The sequence below is a fragment of the Bufo gargarizans genome, chromosome 2 (genome assembly GCF_014858855.1).
Source record: "Bufo gargarizans isolate SCDJY-AF-19 chromosome 2, ASM1485885v1, whole genome shotgun sequence".
In the NCBI taxonomy this organism is placed as follows: domain Eukaryota; kingdom Metazoa; phylum Chordata; class Amphibia; order Anura; family Bufonidae; genus Bufo; species Bufo gargarizans.
Window position 1 is genome coordinate 29,910,392 of NC_058081.1, and position 8,429 is coordinate 29,918,820.

The following is an 8,429-nucleotide window of genomic DNA, read 5'->3' on the forward strand; positions in this document are numbered from 1 at the left end:
TAACCTCTCCTATATCTCCTCCTATTACTCCATACCTCTCCTATATCTCCTATTACTCAATATAACCTCTCCTATATCTCCTCCTATTACTCCATATAACCTCTCCTATATCTCCTATTACTCCATATAACCTCTCCTATATCTCCTATTACTCCATATAACCTCTCCTATATCTCCTCCTATTAATCCACATAACTTCTCCTATATCTCCTCCTATTACTCCATATAACCTCTCCTATATCTCCTATTACATAACCTCTCCTATATCTCCTCCTATTACTCCATATAACCTCTCCTATATCTCCTATTACTCCATATAACCTCTCCTATATCTCCTATTACTCCATTTAATCTCTCCTATATCTCCTCCTATTACTCCATATAACCTCTCCTATATCTCCTCCTATTATTCCATATAACCTCTCCTATATCTCCTCCTATTACTCCATATAACCTCTCCTATATCTCCTATTACTCCATATAACCTCTCCTATATCTCCTCCTATTACTCCATATAACCTCTCCTATATCTCCTATTACTCAATATAACCTCTCTTATATCTCCTATTACTCCATATAACCTCTCCTATATCTCCTCCTATTAATCCACATAACTTCTCCTATATCTCCTCCTATTACTCCATATAACCTCTCCTATATACCCTCCTATTACTCCATATAACCTCTCCTATATCTCCTCCTATTATTCCATATAACCTCTCCTATATCTCCTCCTATTACTCCATATAACCTCTCCTATATACCCTCCTATTACTCCATATAACCTCTCCTATATCTCCTATTACTCAATATAACCTCTCCTATATCTCCTCCTATTACTCCATATAACCTCTCCTATATCTCCTATTACTCCATATAACCTCTCCTATATCTCCTATTATTCCATATAACCTCTCCTATATCTCCTCCTATTAATCCACATAACTTCTCCTATATCTCCTCCTATTACTCCATATAACCTTTCCTTTATCTCCTATTACATAACCTCTCCTATATATCCTCCTATTACTCCATATAACCTCTCCTATATCTCCTATTACTCCATATAACCTCTCCTATATCTCCATTTAATCTCTCCTATATCTCCTCCTATTACTCCATATAACCTCTCCTATATCTCCTCCTATTATTCCATATAACCTCTCCTATATCTCCTCCTATTACTCCATATAACCTCTCCTATATACCCTCCTATTACTCCATATAACCTCTCCTATATCTCCTATTACTCAATATAACCTCTCCTATATCTCCTATTACTCCATATAACCTCTCCTATATCTCCTCCTATTACTCCATATAACCTCTCCTATATCTCCTATTACTCCATATAACCTCTCCTATATCTCCTCCTATTACTCCTTATAACCTCTCCTATATCTCATATTACTCCTTATAACCTCTACTATGTCTCCTTCTATTACTCCATATAACCTCTCCTATATCTCCTCCTATTACTCCATATAACCTCTCCTATATATCCTATTACTCCATATAACATCTCCTATATACCCTCCTATTACTCCATATAACCTCTCCTATTACTCCATATAACCTCTCCTATATCTCCTATTACTCCATATAACCTCTCCTATATCTCCTATTACTCCATATAACCTCTCCTATATCTCCTATTACTCCATTTCATTTAATCTCTCCTATATCTCCTCCTATTACTCCATATAACCTCTCCTATATACCCTCCTATTACTCCATATAACCTCTCCTATATACCCTCCTATTACTCCATATAACCTCTCCTATATCTCCTATTATTCCATATAACCTCTCTTATATCTCCTCCTATTACTCCATATAACCTCTCTTATATCTCCTCCTATTACTCCATATAACCTCTCCTATATCTCCTATTACTCCATATAACCTCTCCTATATCTCCTATTACTCCATATAACTACTCCTATATCTCCTCCTATTACTCCTTATAACTAGGGATGAGCGAACTCGAACTGTATAGTTCGGGTTCGTACCGAATTTTGGGGTGTCCGTGACACGGACCCGAACCCGGACATTTTCGTAAAAGTCCGGGTTCGGGTTCGGTGTTCGTCGCTTTCTTGGCGCTTTTGTGACGCTTTCTTGGCGCTTTTTGAAAGGCTGCAAAGCAGCCAATCAACAAGCGTCATACTACTTGCCCCAAGAGGCCATCACAGCCATGCCTACTATTGGCATGGCTGTGATTGGCCAGAGCACCATGTGACCCAGCCTCTATTTAAGCTGGAGTCACATAGCGCCGCCCGTCACTCTGCTCTGATTAGTGTAGGGAGAGGTTGCGGCTGCGACAGTAGGGCGAGATTAGGCAGATTAACTCCTCCAAAGGACTTGATTAACTGATCGATCTGCAGCTGTGGATCATTGAGCTGCTGATCCTCAATTGCTCACTGTTTTTAGGCTGCCCAGACCGTTTGTCAGTCACATTTTTCTGGGGTGATCGGCGGCCATTTTGTGTCTTGTGGTGCGCCAGCACAAGCTGCGACCAAGTGCATTTAACCCTCAATGGTGTGGTTGTTTTTTGGCTAAAGCCTACATCAGGGTGAAGCTGTCACACCAAGTGCATTTAACCAGCAATAGTCTGTTCATTTTTTGGCCATATACAAAATCAGGGGCAAGCTGCGCCTGTCACCAAGTGCATTTAACCCTCAATGGTGTGGTTGTTTTTTGGCTAAAGCCTACATCAGGGTGAAGCTGTCACACCAAGTGCATTTAACCAGCAATAGTCTGTTCATTTTTTGGCCATATACAAAATCAGGGGCAAGCTGCGCCTGTCACCAAGTGCATTTAACCCTCAATGGTGTGGTTGTTTTTTGGCTAAAGCCTACATCAGGGTGAAGCTGTCACACCAAGTGCATTTAACCAGCAATAGTCTGTTCATTTTTTGGCCATATACAAAATCAGGGGCAAGCTGCGCCTGTCACCAAGTGCATTTAACCCTCAATGGTGTGGTTGTTTTCTGGCTAAAGCCTACATCAGGGTGAAGCTGTCACACCAAGTGCATTTAACCAGCAATAGTCTGTTTATTTTTTGGCCATATACTACATCAGGGGCAAGCTGCGCCCGTCACCAAGTGCATTTAACCCTCAGTAGTGTGGTTGGTCAAGCTGTGACACCAAGTGCATTTAACCAGCAATAGTCTGTTCATTTTTTGGCCATATACTACATCAGGGGCAAGCTGCGCCCGTCACCAAGTGCATTTAACCAGCAATAGTGTGGTTATTTTTTGGCCATATCCCAGTCTAATTCTGTCACTAAATCCATACCGGTCACCCAGCGCCTAAATACTAGGCCTCAAATTTATATCCCGCTAAATCTCTCGTTACCGCTGTCCTGTTGTAGCTGGGAAAGTTATTTAGTGTCCGTCAAAGCACATTTTTTGTTCTGGGTTGAAGTACAATTCCCAATTTAGCAATTTCATAATTTAGTGGTTTCTGCTATATCAGAGCTATTTGAAATCTATCCCTAAAAGGGTATATAATATTCAAGGTGCACATTGGGTCATTCAGAATAACTTCACACACACCCGCTACTGTGTATTTTCAAGTCTAATTCTGTCACTAAACCCATACCTGTCACCCAGCGCCTAAATACTAGGCCTCAAATTTATATCCTGCTAAATCTCTCGTTACCGCTGTCCTGTTGTAGCTGGGAAAGTTATTTAGTGTCCGTCAAAGCACATTTTTTCTTCTGGGTTGAAGTACAATTCCCAATTTAGCAATTTCATAATTTAGTGGTTTCTGCTATATCAGAGCTATTTGAAATCTATCCCTAAAAGGGTATATAATATTCAAGGTGCACATTGGGTCATTCAGAATAACTTCACACACACCCGCTACTGTGTATTTTCAAGTCTAATTCTGTCACTAAACCCATACCTGTCACCCAGCGCCTAAATACTAGGCCTCAAATTTATATCCTGCTAAATCTCTCGTTACCGCTGTCCTGTTGTAGCTGGGAAAGTTATTTAGTGTCCGTCAAAGCACATTTTTTGTTCTGGGTTGAAATACAATTCCCAATTTAGCAATTTCATAATTTAGTGGTTTCTGCTATATCAGAGCTATTTGAAATCTATCCCTAAAAGGGTAGATCATATTGAAGGTGCACATAGGGTCATTCAGAATAACTTCACACACACCCGCTACTGTGTATTTCCAAGTCTAATTCTGTCACTAAACCCATACCTGTCACCCAGCGCCTAAATACTAGGCCTCAAATTTATATCCCGCTAAATCTCTCGTTACCGCTGTCCTGTTGTAGCTGGGAAAGTTATTTAGTGTCCGTCAAAGCACATTTTTTGTTCTGGGTTGAAGTACAATTCCCAATTTAGCAATTTCATAATTTAGTGGTTTCTGCTATATCAGAGCTATTTGAAATCTATCCCTAAAAGGGTATATAATATTCAAGGTGCACATTGGGTCATTCAGAATAACTTCACACACACCCGCTACTGTGTATTTCCAAGTCTAATTCTGTCACTAAACCCATACCTGTCACCCAGCGCCTAAATACTAGGCCTCAAATTTATATCCTGCTAAATCTCTCGTTACCGCTGTACTGTTGTTGCTTGGAAAGATATTTAGTGTCCGTCAAAGCACATTTTTTGTTCTGGGTTGAAGTACAATTCCCAATTTAGCAATTTCATAATTTAGTGGTTTCTGCTATATCAGAGCTATTTGAAATCTATCCCTAAAAGGGTATATAATATTCAAGGTGCACATTGGGTCATTCAGAATAACTTCACACACACCCGCTACTGTGTATTTTCAAGTCTAATTCTGTCACTAAACCCATACCTGTCACCCAGCGCCTAAATACTAGGCCTCAAATTTATATCCTGCTAAATCTCTCGTTACCGCTGTCCTGTTGTAGCTGGGAAAGTTATTTAGTGTCCGTCAAAGCACATTTTTTCTTCTGGGTTGAAATACAATTCCCAATTTAGCAATTTCATAATTTAGTGGTTTCTGCTATATCAGAGCTATTTGAAATCTATCCCTAAAAGGGTAGATCATATTGAAGGTGCACATAGGGTCATTCAGAATAACTTCACACACACCCGCTACTGTGTATTTCCAAGTCTAATTCTGTCACTAAACCCATACCTGTCACCCAGCGCCTAAATACTAGGCCTCAAATTTATATCCCGCTAAATCTCTCGTTACCGCTGTCCTGTTGTAGCTGGGAAAGTTATTTAGTGTCCGTCAAAGCACATTTTTTGTTCTGGGTTGAAGTACAATTCCCAATTTAGCAATTTCATAATTTAGTGGTTTCTGCTATATCAGAGCTATTTGAAATCTATCCCTAAAAGGGTATATAATATTCAAGGTGCACATTGGGTCATTCAGAATAACTTCACACACACCCGCTACTGTGTATTTCCAAGTCTAATTCTGTCACTAAACCCATACCTGTCACCCAGCGCCTAAATACTAGGCCTCAAATTTATATCCTGCTAAATCTCTCGTTACCGCTGTACTGTTGTTGCTTGGAAAGATATTTAGTGTCCGTCAAAGCACATTTTTTGTTCTGGGTTGAAGTACAATTCCCAATTTAGCAATTTCATAATTTAGTGGTTTCTGCTATATCAGAGCTATTTGAAATCTATCCCTAAAAGGGTATATAATATTCAAGGTGCACATTGGGTCATTCAGAATAACTTCACACACACCCGCTACTGTGTATTTTCAAGTCTAATTCTGTCACTAAACCCATACCTGTCACCCAGCGCGTAAATACTAGGCCTCAAATTTATATCCTGCTAAATCTCTCGTTACCGCTGTACTGTTGTTGCTGGGCAAGATATTTAGTGTCCGTCAAAGCACATTTTTTGTTCTGGGTTGAAATACAATTCCCAATTTAGCAATTTCATAATTTAGTGGTTTCTGCTATATCAGAGCTATTTGAAATCTATCCCTAAAAGGGTATATAATATTCAAGGTGCACATTGGGTCATTCAGAATAACTTCACACACACCCGCTACTGTGTATTTTCAAGTCTAATTCTGTCACTAAACCCATACCTGTCACCCAGCGCCTAAATACTAGGCCTCAAATTTATATCCTGCTAAATCTCTCGTTACCGCTGTACTGTTGTTGCTGGGCAAGATATTTAGTGTCCGTCAAAGCACATTTCTTGTTCTGGGTTGAAATACAATTCCCAATTTAGCAATTTCATAATTTAGTGGTTTCTGCTATATCAGAGCTATTTGAAATCTATCCCTAAAAGGGTAGATCATATTGAAGGTGCACATAGGGTCATTCAGAATAACTTCACACACACGCTTCTGTGCATTTCCAAGTCTAATTCTGTCACTAAATCCATACCGGTCACCCAGCGCCTAAATACTAGGCCTCAAATTTATATCCCGCTGAATTTGAATACAATACATTGGGCCAAATAATATATTTGTTGTTGTGGTGAACCATAACAATGAGAAAAACATCTAGTAAGGGACGCGGACGTGGACATGGTCGTGGTGGTGTTAGTGGACCCTCTGGTGCTGGGAGAGGACGTGGCCGTTCTGCCACATCCACACGTCCTAGTGTACCAACTACCTCAGGTCCCAGTAGCCGCCAGAATTTACAGCGATATATGGTGGGGCCCAATGCCGTTCTAAGGATGGTAAGGCCTGAGCAGGTACAGGCATTAGTCAATTGGGTGGCCGACAGTGGATCCAGCACGTTCACATTATCTCCCACCCAGTCTTCTGCAGAAAGCGCACAGATGGCGCCTGAAAACCAACCCCATCAGTCTGTCACATCACCCCCATGCATACCAGGGAAACTGTCTCAGCCTCAAGTTATGCAGCAGTCTCTTATGCTGTTTGAAGACTCCGCTGGCAGGGTTTCCCAAGGGCATCCACCTAGCCCTTCCCCAGCGGTGAAAGACATAGAATGCACTGACGCACAACCACTTATGTTTCCTGATGATGAGGACATGGGAATACCACCTCAGCATGTCTCTGATGATGACGAAACACAGGTGCCAACTGCTGCGTCTTTCTGCAGTGTGCAGACTGAACAGGAGGTCAGGGATCAAGACTGGGTGGAAGACGATGCAGGGGACGATGAGGTCCTAGACCCCACATGGAATGAAGGTCGTGCCACTGACTTTCACAGTTCGGAGGAAGAGGCAGTGGTGAGACCGAGCCAACAGCGTAGCAAAAGAGGGAGCAGTGGGCAAAAGCAGAACACCCGCCGCCAAGAGACTCCGCCTGCTACTGACCGCCGCCATCTGGGACCGAGCACCCCAAAGGCAGCTTCAAGGAGTTCCCTGGCATGGCACTTCTTCAAACAATGTGCTGACGACAAGACCCGAGTGGTTTGCACGCTGTGCCATCAGAGCCTGAAGCGAGGCATTAACGTTCTGAACCTGAGCACAACCTGCATGACCAGGCACCTGCATGCAAAGCATGAACTGCAGTGGAGTAAACACCTTAAAACCAAGGAAGTCACTCAGGCTCCCCCTGCTACCTCTTCTGCTGCTGCCGCCTCGGCCTATTCTGCTGCTGCCGCCTCGGCCTCTTCCTCCGCCTCTGGAGGAACGTTGGCACCTGCCGCCCAGCAAACAGGGGATGTACCACCAACACCACCACCACCACCTCCGTCACCAAGCGTCTCAACCATGTCACACGCCAGCGTTCAGCTCTCCATCTCACAAACATTTGATAGAAAGCGTAAATTCCCACCTAGCCACCCTCGATCCCTGGCCCTGAATGCCAGCATTTCTAAACTACTGGCCTATGAAATGCTGTCATTTAGGCTGGTGGACACAGACAGCTTCAAACAGCTCATGTCGCTTGCTGTCCCACAGTATGTTGTTCCCAGCCGGCACTACTTCTCCAAGAGAGCCGTGCCTTCCCTGCACAACCAAGTATCCGATAAAATCAAGTGTGCACTGCGCAACGCCATCTGTAGCAAGGTCCACCTAACCACAGATACGTGGACCAGTAAGCACGGCCAGGGACGCTATATCTCCCTAACTGCACACTGGGTAAATGTAGTGGCAGCTGGGCCCCAGGCGGAGAGCTGTTTGGCGCACGTCCTTCCGCCGCCAAGGATCGCAGGGCAACATTCTTTGCCTCCTGTTGCCACCTCCTCCTTCTCGGCTTCCTCCTCCTCTTCTTCCACCTGCTCATCCAGTCAGCCACACACCTTCACCACCAACTTCAGCACAGCCCGGGGTAAACGTCAGCAGGCCATTCTGAAACTCATATGTTTGGGGGACAGGCCCCACACCGCACAGGAGTTGTGGCGGGGTATTGAACAACAGACCGACGAGTGGTTGCTGCCGGTGAGCCTCAAGCCCGGCCTGGTGGTGTGTGATAATGGGCGAAATCTCGTTGCAGCTCTGGGACTAGCCAATTTGACGCACATCCCTTGCTTGGCGCATGTGCTGA